The 13,867-nt window shown below is 45.2% G+C and overlaps 1 protein-coding gene across 2 annotated transcripts in view; it reads left to right on the forward strand.

The window, feature by feature from the left end:
• Positions 1–1,175: 1,175 nt before the first annotated feature.
• The window catches only part of PALM3 (paralemmin 3), a 54,394-nt gene continuing 41,702 nt past the window's right edge, over positions 1,176–13,867 (forward strand). For both annotated transcript variants that reach the window (XM_032209375.1, XM_032209376.1), the window contains exon 1: positions 1,176–1,545. The gene's annotated coding sequence lies outside the window, so the exon portion shown is untranslated. The remainder of the gene's footprint in view (positions 1,546–13,867) is intronic.

Below are 13,867 nucleotides of genomic sequence, written 5' to 3' on the forward strand. Positions count from 1 at the left end.
TCGGCACCCTGTCTTATTTTTGGGGAAACATGGTATATGAATTCAGGCAGCATGGTTTTCATGTTTTGGGGAGCGGGGAACAGATTTTTAGTATGTTACAAAAACCCAGGGAATAGTAAGATGGCAGCAAAAGGATACCTTTGCTAACATCTAATAGTGATCCACATTGTTGCAGTCAGATCATTTAAACCCAGAAAAATGTGGTAATTTTGAAAACCACGGGTGTGTTTCTGAAAACCCAGTTGCAGAGTCTTCTGGCAGCTGAGCAGCTTTTGGAAAGAGAAAGGATTGTAACATAAGCCCTTTGCCACACAGACGATTTCATGAAATGGAAACCTTTGACCATTTCTTTCTTTCTTTCTTTCTTCTTTCTTTCTTTCTTTCTTTCTTTCTTTCTTTCCTTCTTCCTTCCTTTTCTCTCTCTCTCTCTTTTTTCTTTGTTTCTTTCTTTTTTCTTTCTCTCTCTCTCTTTTCTTTCTTTCTCACTCTCTTTTTCTTTCTTTCTTTCTCTCTCTCTCTCTCTTTCTTTCTTTCTCTCTCTCTCTTTTTCTTTCTTTCTTTCCTTCCTTCCTTTCTTTCTTTCTTTCTCTCTCTCTCTCTTTTCTTTCTTTCTTTCTTTTTTTCTTTTTCTTTCTTTCTCACTCTCTTTTTCTTTCTTTCTTTCTTTCTTTCTCTCTCTCTCTTTTTTCTTTCTTTCTTTCTTTCTTTCTTTCTCTCTCTCTCTCTCTCTCCTTTTCTTCTTCTTTCTTTTTTCTTTCTTTCTTTCTTTCTTTCTCTCTCTCTCCTCTCTCTCTCTCTCTCTCTCTCTCTCTCTCTCTCTTTCCTTCCTTTGTTTCACTGAGCCATGAAAGAGCTGGGGGAGAGCTTTGCACTCAGGGAGAAAGGAGACAGTTGGGCAGAAACGGGATGACCCAGAAGGAGGGTCCCACAGGAGCTGTGTACGGCCAGCCTTACCATTAAGGACCGGGTTTTAAGCCTAAATGGAGGGGGACCATTAGCGCGTCAGTGGGCAGCCCTCTCTCTCTTCTTTCATTTTCTGGCCTTAAGATGGTCTCAAGAGGGAGGACAGAAAACCAGAAGTAACCAAACAGCTCAGGAATGCTGGTAAATAATTCAGCTAGGCAGCTGATAAGTCACTGACCCAGCAGTGGGAGGGGGAGTGAAGGGGGGGGAGGCTTTCAAGGGCGCCAGGGCCCAGCAGGGCTGGTGCTGCTGCCTGTGCGGGGGAAACTCACCTCCCTTCGCCCAACTCTGCCTGCCTCTCGGCTTTTTCCGAACTGAAACCGGACTGACCAGCTCCAGAGAGGCTCATTTCTTCTCTCCTCTGTCTTTTGATCTAGGCACACAGAGAGAGGAGAAAGGCTTGGAGCCAAGTCAGGCCCTGCTAGGATGTTAAAAGATGTATGCGCTCTTTGATTTTGCTCTTCTGGCTGCATCCCACTGAAGCGGGACAGAAGCTTTGCCCACCCCCTTGCTCATCCCTTCTGCGTCAGAAGAAACTCTGAAAAAGAACCACTGGCTGGCTGGACATCCCGTGGCTGAAAGGTAAGGAAGGCACAGGAGGACTGGGCAGTTCTGGTAGATGCTGGCCAAGGGGCTTGGGAAGTGAAGGGACAAAAGCAGAGCGGAATGACCAGGCTGGGCTGTTGGGTTAAAACCAGGCCAGAGCAATTCATCCAACAAAATGAGGAGCAGGAGAAAAAGTAACCAAGCTAGTTAGTCCTACAACAAGACCCCTGTTTTGCAAAGATCCTCATGCCATTTGTGACCAGAGGCAAAGACGGCAGCTGTGGATCCCTTCATAATTCCATACATGAAGGAAGATAGCAGGTGGAACTTGTTCTATAGGGAGCAGCCAAGTTGCTTCGCTCAAATTGTTATGTTCCCTTTTTTTTAACCTCCAGTCTCTTAGTTGGGAAAACCCTGTCCTAAAGTGCCTCCTTGCTGGGCAAAGTAAATAATTAGGGCTGCAAAAAAGCAATCAGTGTTAAGGAAAGGGAGGCCTTGATGTTCCAGACAGCTGCAGATGTTCATGTGTACAAGGGGTTGTCAAAAAACAACAACAACAGGTGTACAACTTTTTAATCAGAACCCCCACCTTCCAACTGCTTCATTATGGGTGCCCCGGTGGAAGCCCCAGTGAGTCTCGTGCACTGCGATACTGCACAAATGATGCCAATTGCAAACCCTATGGTTTGCAATGATGTCATGACCCGAATGACATCATTTGCTCCACCCTATGGACTTCCAGTGGACACATGTTCAAGCGTCTCCCTACTGGGCTACAGATGAAGTTTCAAGGGAATAGTTTCAGCCTAAGGTGACTGCTGGGAGATATCATGCCCAGGTGTCCTCCATGTATAGGTATTTGAAGAATGCACACCGAAAATGACTTTTTATGGGTGGTTAATTCTTAAAATTCTTTAGATGTTCTGCCGGATGCACACTTTGAGTTTATTGATGTATGAAGTTTAATCAAAGCCACAAGGCTTTCACCCCTTTCTCAACTATAGGTATGAATATGGTCATGAAGCAAAAGTATTAAGCTGTCAACATGCTAGTTTAAAATGTAGTTGGTTAATTTCTGGCTTAGTGTGTTGTATGAACCCACCCAATAGGTGTTTTGTGAGTCAATGGTCATGTACTATACATCCAGACAGAGGTGGGTTCCTACCAGTTTGCACCTATTCGGTAGAACCTGTTCATCAAATCTACCGAACCGGTTAGAAGAGGTTCCACCAGTGGACCCGGAAAGCAGGCCACACCTACAGAAGAGGTTCCAAATTTTTTTGAAACCCACCACTGGTCCTTGGAGATGATTATTCTACACTATCATGCTCCTATTTATAAAACTCAGTGCCTCTGTGAAAGGTAAGGATGACTACTGCGTTTGTGGTGCAATCAGAACATTGCATGTGTTGAAGTTGTTTTAATGCGAACCAAAGATGCCTTTTAAAAAACAAGTTTACATCATATTCTTATGCATGCCAGTGCTGTGTGGGGGGTAATTTAAGGTGGTTCTGACAAGTGTCGTCGGCATCTTCATATCCGGTCACATGGGCGGCAAGCCACTCCCATCCGGTCACATGGGTGGCAAGCCACTCCCACAAAGGAGGCCACACCCACAGAGTAGGTTCGAACAATTTTTGAAACCCATCACTGCATCCAGATAACTGTATTCAGTAAACCAAGTTTAGGTTGATCATGGATATGTATATATGTATATATGTATCACATGACCTAATTGCGTTTTAATGATTTCATGTATAAACAAAGGCATGAAAGATCTTCCAGAACAATTTAGCAAGTGTAAAAGTGCCCAGAGTAGATCTGTCCCTTGTTTGTCCAGTAGCAGCTTTTGTCCTTGACTTGGCCTTGAAACGATTTAGTGCATTTGAGACTGGAAACGGAGCCTTCGGGTCTTCTGAAACCTGCTTAGCTCTGCTCATTTCGTCGCTTCTCCCTGGGCCTTTTCCAACCCCCCCCCCCGAAATGGTCAGAGGAAACTGTGGCCCTCCTGATGTTACTGAGCTACTCAATGGCTGGGGCATCTGGGGGTTTGTAGCTTGAAATACTGTACATCAGCAGATCTTTCTATCTGTAATCATGTGAGAATACCATGGTAAAAATCCTCTGTCCTCTTGATTTAGGCCCCTAAAATTGAGATAATTAGGGGGGGAAGGGGTGGGGGAGACTGGACAAGATTTGTTTGCAAAAGGACGTACATGAACATTGTTGCTAAAAATAATCCTCACCTTAACATGCACCCAAAGACGTTGCGTACCCCAATTTTGGGAGGATTAAAATCCAGGTTAATGTGCTAGTTCTTTTTTTTTAATCCGAGGTAAAAATCCCATTATATTACAGACTTTATTATGCTGCTTCCTTTCCTTTCAATAAGTCTCTAGCCAGCCTTGATTAGTTATTGGTAAATTTCCTGGAGGATTCCTCTATTTGAAAATAGGGAGGGAGAGAAATTCCTGCTGTTGCCCATTCCTCAGATAATTAACACCCTCCAGATAGTCATCTCACTCCCTTTAGCACAACAAACTTTCTTAGCCAGACACCACAGCTGCAAGAATGAAGACCTCACATTATCATTCCAACAAGAGGTTACATTTACTATCGCAAGAGCTGAGATATAGTAAGGGTCTCTAGTGGGGGGAAAAATATATATTTGGTTTGCTCATCCAAAGTGTTGGTTGAAATTCATTAAATATCCTAGCAACTATCAATCATCCCAATCATAAGAAGCCTAGCTTTAATGGCACACTGTTTCTAATGATTGACATCTGCTTGTCAGTCATATTCTGGGTAACAGTCAGGTAAACAATCCCACAATTATTAATCTAGCAGATCTAGCCCATCTTCCATTGCTTATTTATTTGCCACTGTTCCGGCATCTGGATTAAAAAGTAGTGCTTATGTCTGTTAGAAGATTATGGTTTCTTTTTGATTCATTAATTGGCTGTTTGCCATCCCATGATTCCTCTAAGAGAAATTAATAAGCAAGCTCATATTTTAAACGAAACCTATTGCATCCTATTAATCATTGATTTATCCATTCAGATGAAACAGCTCTGGCATGCCAGTTTTCCAAGTTTCTCATAACCAAAGATGTCCTTTTCTGAATTAAAATTAGAGACTCTGTTCAGTTTGCGACTTCATCCTTCTGGTTCTGTCCCCAGATGAGTCATTGTTCCATTGTGCCATTTCATAAGTAGTAAGTAATTCCAAACCAATAATTCAGCCAGTGAAATTATTGAGTGAACAATAAGCGATCCACATGTGCAAGAGATACCAGCTCCCAGTAGAGGGCATTTATCATAGGAGAGACACAGTGGGAAGGAAGATCTTTTTCGCCATAAAAAGTTTTTATTTTCCATTTTCATAGCATATAATCACATATATACTATTACATAGTCAATATCAAGTTGCATTATTAAGTACATACAACAATTCATCTTACCATCAACTACCAAAGGGGAAAAAAAGAAAAAGAAAAACCCAGTTATTGGCTCTTCTGCTCTCCATACACCATATTTATACCTTATCCGACACTTTCTTCCTCTTCTCTCCTCCCCCTTTCTACATTCTGTCTTCCCTCCATCATTTTCTACTCTACTTCCCCTTCCTTTCTCCTTCTCCTCTCTCCCCTTACCACTCCTCCTTGTACACCTCATCTTCCCCCCTCACCCTCTCTCCTGTCCCTCTCTTCCTATCGTTCTTCTCTCCTCTGCTTCCCACTCTTCTACATCCTGTCTTCCCTCCATCATTTTCTACTCTACTTCCCCTTCCTTTCTCCTTCTCCTCTCTCCCCTTACCACTCCTCCTTGTACACCTCATCTTCCCCCCTCACCCTCTCTCCTGTCCCTCTCTTCCTATCGTTCTTCTCTCCTCTGCTTCCCACTCTTCTACATCCTGTCTTCCCTCCATCATTTTCTACTCTACTTCCCCTTCCTTTCTCCTTCTCCTCTCTCCCCTTACCACTCCTCCTTATACACCTCAACTTCCCCCTTCACCCTCTCTCCTGTCCTTCTCTTCCTATCTTTCTTCTCTCCTCTGCTTCCCACTCTTCTACATCCTGTCTTCCCTCCATCATTTTCTCCTCTACTTCCCCTTCCTTTCTCCTTCTCCTCTCTCCCCTTACCACTCCTCCTTATACACCTCATCTTCCCCTTCACCCTCTCTCCTATCCCTCTCTTCCTATCTTTCTTCTCTCCTCTGCTTCCCACTCTTCTACATCCTGTCTTCCCTCCATCATTTTCTACTCTACTTTCCCTTCCTTTCTCCTTCTCCTCTCTCCCCTTACCACTCCTCCTTATACACCTCATCTTCCCCCTTCACCCTCTCTACTATCCCTCTCTTCCTATCTTTCTTCTCTCCTCTGCTTCCCACTCTTCTACATCCTGTCTTCCCTTCATCATTTTCTACTCTATTTCCCCTTCCTTTCTCCTTCTCCTCTCTCCCCTTACCACTCCTCCTTATACACCTCATCTTCCCCCTTCCCCCTCTCTCCTGTCCCTCTCTTCCTATCTTTCTTCTCTCCTCTGCTTCCCACTCTTCCTCTCATTCACTTGGTGTATTTCAGCTTCTGAGCAAACTCCCTTTTGTGTTGATGGTATTTATAATTCCATTTAAAAAAGAAAAAATAGCAGTATACATGTACAATCATCCCTCCTCCAACTTAGTAAACTCCACTCTCTCCCACTCTCCCCCCCAACCCCCCAACCTTCCCCCACCCTGACTTCCCAGAACCAATACAAGGTATAAATCTTTAACAAAAACAGTTTAAGATATACTTTAAAAAAATGTAGAAAGTTAATAACATTTTTGAATTGAGCTTAGCTCCAGTGGGAAGGAAGCTCTTGAAATAAGACTACTGTAGAGTTTTTAGAGTTTTTAGAGTTTTATTTCATTTGTATGCCGCCCTTTTCCCTAAGGGGACTCAGGGCGGCTCACAACTCAAAGAAGGGAAAGGGGGATACAGACAGTTTGACAACAACACAAAACAATACATAATTAAAAAGCGCAACAATCATACCATTCGAGATAGGGGCAGCGAATCTTTAGCCCCAGGCCTGTCGGAACAGCCAGGTTTTAAGGGCTATGCGGAAGGCCTGGAGGGTGGTGAGGGTGCGAATCTCCACGGGGAGTTCGTTCCAGAGGGTCGGAGCAGCCACAGAGAAGGCTCTCCTCCGGGTAGTCGCCAGTCAACACTGGCCGGCGGATGGAATTCGGAGGAGGCCTAGTCTGTGGGATCTAATTGGTCTAGTGGAGGTAATTGGCAGCAGGCGGTCTCTCAAGTACCCAGGTCCAATACCATGAAGGGCTTTATAAGTGACGACTAGCACCTTGAAGCGTATCCGGAGACCTATAGGCAGCAGGAAGGAAGGAGTCCATTTGGCAGCAAATGCCGATGGTCTCTGGCAGAAAAGGGCTTGGAGATACTCAGCTGGCAGCTGAATTTGCCAAGGCTAAAAAGCAGCATCTCAAGCTCCTAGTCGGCACCTGTTATGCATCTGGCTCAATCTGGTGGGATTCAGCCAGTTCGCACCTATTCGGGAGAACCGGTTGGTAACTTTCTAAGCAGTTCGGAGAACCGGTTGTTGGAAGAAATATTTTGGTTTTTTCCCCACTTTACAGGGCTAATCCTTAAGGAAGGCAGGAAGGAAACATTCTGGTGTTGTTTCTAGCCTCATCTTTATTGCCCTGCTTACAGAAACTGCCTATATTTTTTTGAAATCTGTTAAAGCTTCCTTTTATTCAAACAGATCAGACTCCCTAGTGATTCACTGCATTCATAGGAACAGGGAAGCGAAAGCAGGCAGGCACCATTCCTGGAGTTTAGTTTTAATTCTTGGAATAACGATTCTATGACAGGAAGCAAAGAGTCGGAGGTGGTTAAGAGAGACTCCATCAAGAGGAGATGGTTATTTCCCTGCAAGTTACGATCGAAGGGTATTGTATATGATGGGTGTCTGTCTGGAGCACCTAACTACTGAGCATGGTGCTCTTTTTTCCCCAGTGGCAATGACTTTCTAGGAAATGAAGGATCCTCCCACTTTTGCTACCTGAGATCAATTACCTAATATCATAGATTTAATGTGGAACTCTGGCAGTGGTGGGATTCAGCCGGTTCGCACCTATTTGGGAGAACCGGTTGGTAACTTTCTAAGCAGTTCGGAGAACCGATTGTTGGAAGAAATCTTTTGTTTTTTCCAACTTTACCGGGCTAATCCTGTAAGGAAGGCAGGAAGGAAACATTCTGGTGTTGTTTCTAGCCTAATCTTTATTGCCCTGCTTACAGAAACTGCCTCTCCGGTTAACCCTTATTACCATTGTAACAACTCAGGCGAAGCGCCCATCGACCTGAGTGACATTGACTTGGCCACGCCCACATGATCACATGACCACCGAGCCCCGCCTACTTAGCTGGTCATTAGGGCAGAGAACTGGTTGGTAAATTATTTGAATCCCACCACTGATCTGGCTTCAGGGCTAAATAAAGACTCACTGGCATCCATGGCATAAAATTAAAATGTTACCTATGGCTTTGCTAATTAATACAAGGGATTCTTGGGTCTCTGGGATACAGCGGTACACAGAGCCATTCAAAATAAATGGGAGCTGTCAAAGAGAAACCTCAAGGCTAGCAGCCGAATGCAAAATCACTACAGCACTGTCACTTCAGCAGAAATCAGAAATCTGTCCATTCTATTGTTCCTGACACCCCAGTTTGCAAAATGGGCCTTTATCTAGATTGGTGGCAGATAGCATGGTCATAGTTAATAGTCTCTGGCGCTTGTTGAGCCACCTAGAATCTGTGTCCGATCCTGTCTGGCTGAGTGAAATCTGGGCGTGAATCATTTTGAGCTCATTGAAACAATTTTCCCATTGGTTTCTTTTTAGCTGGCAAAAAGCAGCATTTCAATATTGTAGTCTCCCTTCCGTCCTTGTTGTTCTATATTTTATGTTACGTAGCAGTCTTTCCCAGTCTAAAGCCCTCAAGGTATGTAAAATTAACAACCGGCAGAATTCCCAGCCAGCATGGCCAATTTATTTATTGTAGATTTTTTTTTTATCCTGCCTTTATTATTATTATTTTTTTAACAAATGACTCAAAGGATTTTAACAAATCCTCAAGGCTGGATTACTGCAACGCGCTCTACGTGGGGCTACCCTTGAAAAGCGTTCGGAGACTGCAACTAGTCCAGAATGCAGCCGCGTGAGCGATATTGGGTGTACCTAGGTACACCCATGTTACACCTATCCTCCGCGAGCTGCACTGGCTACCCATTGGTCTCCGGACACAATTCAAGGTGTTGGTTATTACCTTTAAAGCCCTACATGGCTTAGGACCAGCATACCTGCGAGACCGCCTACTGCCACACTCCTCCCAGCGGCTGGTGAGATCCCACAGGGTTGGCCTCCTTCAGATGCCGTCAGCCAGACAATGTCGGCTGGCGGCTCCCCGGAGGAGAGCCTTCTCTGTGGCTGCCCCGACCCTTTGGAACGAGCTACCCCCAGAAATCCGGACCTCACCCACTCTCACGGCCTTCAGGAAAGCTGTTAAGACCTGGCTATGCCGGCAGGCCTGGGGCTGTTGACCTCATTGTTGAGGTCCAGCCCCGATTGAAATGAATGTATCTGTGTCGTTTTAACTTTTCTTATTTTATTTTTACTTTCTTTTATTTTCTTTCTCTTCCCTTCTGTAAGCCGCCCGGAGTCCTTCGGGATTGGGCGGCTATAAATAAAATCAAACTTACAAACTTACAAAGCGGAAAACATACATTTAGTCCTTCCTCCTATTTCCCCCACGATAAACCTGGGAGGTGAGAGAGGATGATGACTGGCCCAAAGTCAACCAGCTGATTTTCATGCCTAAAGCAGGACCAGGACTCACAATTTCCGGAACCTCTTCTGTAGGTGTGACCTGCTTTCCGGGTCCACTGGTGGAACCTCTTCTAACCGGTTCGGTAGATTTGACGAACTGGTTCTACCGAACCGGTGCGAAATGGTAGGAACCCACCTCTGGTTACTTGGAACCCTGACAGATGAAGCTACCCATTTCTTATACCCATTTCTTATACCATTAATGTGGATTAGGAGGAAACAGAATATTATATGGTATAGAACAAGTGGTACAAATGGCTAGAGGACAGGTGTAAAGCTTAAGGAAAGATTAAATGAAGAAGACACAGGAGTTAAATTTAGCGATGTATAGGTAGAGATGAATAAATACATATAGATGGAATGAAGGATTGTAAATTAAGGAATGTATATAATAGTATCATATGTATAGACAAAGTGAAACTGAAATAAGGGGGCGGGGGAGAAGTACATTTACAAGGAAATTTAAAAATAACTGTTAAATAAAAATATTTAAAAATAATAATTTGGATTTTTAAAAGAAATAATAGTAATCTCCTGTTCTCCCCTTGACTTTCTTATAAGTCATCTTATAACCAAATAAAACTGACTGCTTCCTTGAAGTGATTATCAGCTAGCCAGAAGTCACACATTTGGGACATGTGACGCAAGGGGCTAGATTAGAAAAATGATTAAACTTGGCAAGTTTGAGGCAAGAGCAAGAAGTGAAAGATAATAGATAATAGGGTCTGAAGAAATCGCTGGAATGTCCTTGAAAGCCTATAGATTAAAGTGGGAGGCATTAGTCAATATAGTCACCAGGAAACTAGCTAAATACTTACCGTAATCATTTGGCTGCATTGTAACTAATGTAGAATAGAATAGAATTCTTAATTGGCCAAGTGTGATTGGACACACAAGGAATTTGTCTCTGGTGTAGAAGCTTTCAGTGTACATACAAGCAACAAGTGATAAATCATGATCATAATCATAAAATATATTCATCATAAATCATAAGATACAACACTCAGTGATAGCCATAGAATACTAAATAAACAATCAACATAAACCATACTGTCAGATCCCTAAAAGTGATATTGCCATTCAATTGGGAGGAGGGGAGCCTCGGAGTTAAATCATTAGTTACATCTGAAACAACTGAGTTTTACAACTTTACAACTGGTTTCCTGTCACCGGGAGACTGAAGGTCCCAATATCTCTGGAGGGATGTTTATGGTAGCTGTTGTGGCTCGGCAGGAGCTGTTGGAGCTGCCACCAGACTCCGACAGCGAGGGGCCCTATGAATCGGCCCTGGAGGATGTGGGGGACCCTGGACAGGGTTCCGACTCTGCGCAGGGTGCAGAGAGACTGGTTGGCCACCAGGAGGCGCCTGAGCCTTGGACCAGTGGGGAGGAGACAAGGGAGAGTGATCCAGAAACCACCTGTGAGTTGTTCTGGGATGCACGCCATCGAAGGGCTACTCGGCGTCAAGAACAACTACGTAATTAACAGGAGGTAATTATGCTCAGCTGATGCTCATTAAGCTCCTCTCCAGATCATAAAAGAGACTGCTTGTGCCACGCCCTTCTTTCAGAAGTCAACATTAGGGACTAGCGAGAAACAAACTTGGCAGGCTGGATTGCTGCCAGAGTTTGTTTGCATTGCTGCCAAGCTTTGTAGGATTTGCTGCCAAAGTGCTTATCTCTTTGTTGATTTGGCTTTCAGCCAACGAGAGTCTGGAATTATTAAAAAAACGTTCTCATTTACGTTTGTCTCGGCTTTCGTTCCTGGACGGAGGAGGGGGGGTCAGAACAGCTAGCCATGTGGGAGATATAACTTTGATGTCTAACTAGAGATAGCCATGGGAACGTGTGCTTTATTGACTCCCAGGGCAGAAGAGTTAAGGAAACATCTTCACACTTGTGTATTGGTCAGAATCTGCATTCGGACAAAGGGGAGGGGTCATGATCAGCTTAATCCTATTTGCGTGGCCTATAGGTTTTCAGAAGCTGCTTTGCTTCTAATAGTTTCCATCCTGACTGATTAAAGGTTCCTTTTGAAATAATCCGTTTCAAGAATCTTTACTTTCTCAAGTTAGGAGAGGAGCCATTATATAAAGGAGCATCTCTCTGCAAAGTGTTCAACCAGGAGAGAAACATTTTTACTCTACCGAGGGGACCCAGCAAACCATGTCTGAGCATAACAGCGAACAAGGGGAAAACTGACTGCTGGAGGGAGATGGAAACCCCTCCACAACCAGAGACCTGCTCCTTGTATCCTGGCAGAGAGAACGGAGTGAGCTTGGAGGACCCCAAAAAGCCCCGTTGGTCAATCGGAATCGGGACAAAAGACAGCTGGGAAGGGAAGACCAGGGGAGTCACTCTTACCCGAGGTAGCAGAAAACCAGGGTGGAAATTGGAGTTAGAAACCCCCTCTGACCGGGAGGAGCTAAATGAAGTCCCGCTGAGAGAGGATTCTCTGAAGAGGCATGTAACCCAGTTGGTGATGGAAATTTTGGAAAATCTCAACAGCCGGGGGGAGTCAGACCGGCAACCGAGAAGCGTTGGAAGGGCGGCAAACGGGGGTGACGCCAGGGGAAATAACCCCCCTCTGGTCCCTGCTGATCAAGCTGACGGCACAGCAGCAACAGCTAGGAACCCAGAAAACCCTCCCCCCCCAGTTGGCGCATGAGTTGGGGGCCACTCCTAACCACCTCCAAAACCTGTAGTTAGAAAGGAAAACTCCTTCCTCGGGGGTAAAATTTGATGGGAACCCGAAAAAATTGGGATTCTTTGTGGCACACGTGCTCACCTACATGCAAGAATATGGGTGTGATTTTCGAACCGAAGGAGCCCGAGTGCGCGTGGTCACCCTAGCCCTGGAAGGAGCCGCCGCCAGATGGATGGTGACTTTACATGATGCCGATGCCCCAGAACTGCGGGACTTTGATCGGTTCATGATGGCCCTGTGATGACGGTTCGAGGACCCCCTCGCAGATCGCAAAGCATGTGACCGCATTAGTTTGAGTTTGAGTTTGAGTTTAATTTTATTTATAGGCCGCCCAATCCCGGAGGACTCCGGGCGACTTACAGCGAGGGGGAAAAAAAGCAATAAAAGAAAATAAGAATAAAAATAGACAAGTTAAAAAACAACACAGATACATTCGTTTCGGTCGGGGCTGGACCGCAACAGTGAGGTCAACAGCCCCAGGCCTGCCGGAATAGCCAGGTCTTGACAGCTTTTCTGAAGGCCATGAGAGTGGGTGAGGTCCGGATTTCTGGGGGTAGTTCGTTCCAAAGGGTTGGGGCAGCCATAGAGAAGGCTCTCCTCCGGGGAGCCGCCAGCCGACATTGTCTGGCTGGCAGCATCTGAAGGAGGCCCACGCTGTGGGATCTCACCGGCCGTTGGGAGGAGTGTGGCAGTAGGTGATCTCACAGGTATGCTGGCCCTAAGCCATGTAGGGCTTTAAAGGTAATAACCAGGTAATTAAAGGTAATTAAAGTTGTGAAGCCGGGATGCCGGCCAGTGGCAGAGCATATCAAAGAATTCCGAGACCTGGCATGTCATGTGAACTGGCCAGACGATATCCTGGTAAGCTGGTTCAAGGATGGGCTGAGTGATGAACTCTACAATGCTTGCATGGCCCGAGGTGCCCCAACCAATCTACATGAGTGGTATCTCATTGCTGAAGACGCAGAGATCGACATGGCCAGAAATCAGTATTGGGCAGGACGAATGTGGAAGAAATCCCCACCCCAATGGAAACAAGAAGCTTTTAAACCGCAAACGACACCTTCTCCGAAATCCTTAGCCTGTTTCAAGTGTGGAAAAGAGGGGCACCGAGCTGCAGAATGCCGTTGTCAGGCACTGGCTAAGAAACCAGATCGGCCATTGTGGGGGAAACCTACGAAACCTGGCCAGCGTGGAAAAGAGATGGCCCTGAGGGAGTCATAAGAAGATAAGGAAATACTGTAGATAATAGGAAAGATGAGAAGGATAATAGTAATACAGTCCTACTAGGTAGCCTGACATTGTTGTGGGAATTAGTTCTTTAGCAGAGTGATGACATCGGGGAGGTGGGGGGGGGACTATCCTTGTGGCTAGTTGTTTTTTTAAATGAAAATTTTGGAAAAAAAAACTTTTACAAATATTTACTTCCCTCCCCCCATAGCAGTAGCAATAGCAGTTAGACTTATATACCGCTTCATAGGGCTTCCAGCCCTCTCTAAGCGGTTTACAGAGTCAGCATAACGCCCCCACAGTCTGGGTCCTCATTTCACCCACCTCGGAAGGATGGAAGGCTGAGTCAACCTTGAGCTGGTGAGATTAGAACCGCTGAACTGCAATAGCAATAGCAATAGCAGTTAGACTTATATACCGCTTCATAGGGCTTCCAGCCCTCTCTAAGCGGTTTACAGAGTCAGCATAACGCCCCCACAATCCGGGTCCTCATTTCACCCACCTCGGAAGGATGGAAGGCTGAGTCAACCTTGAG

The sequence above is a fragment of the Thamnophis elegans genome, chromosome 2 (genome assembly GCF_009769535.1).
Source record: "Thamnophis elegans isolate rThaEle1 chromosome 2, rThaEle1.pri, whole genome shotgun sequence".
Taxonomy (NCBI): Eukaryota; Metazoa; Chordata; class Lepidosauria; order Squamata; family Colubridae; genus Thamnophis; species Thamnophis elegans.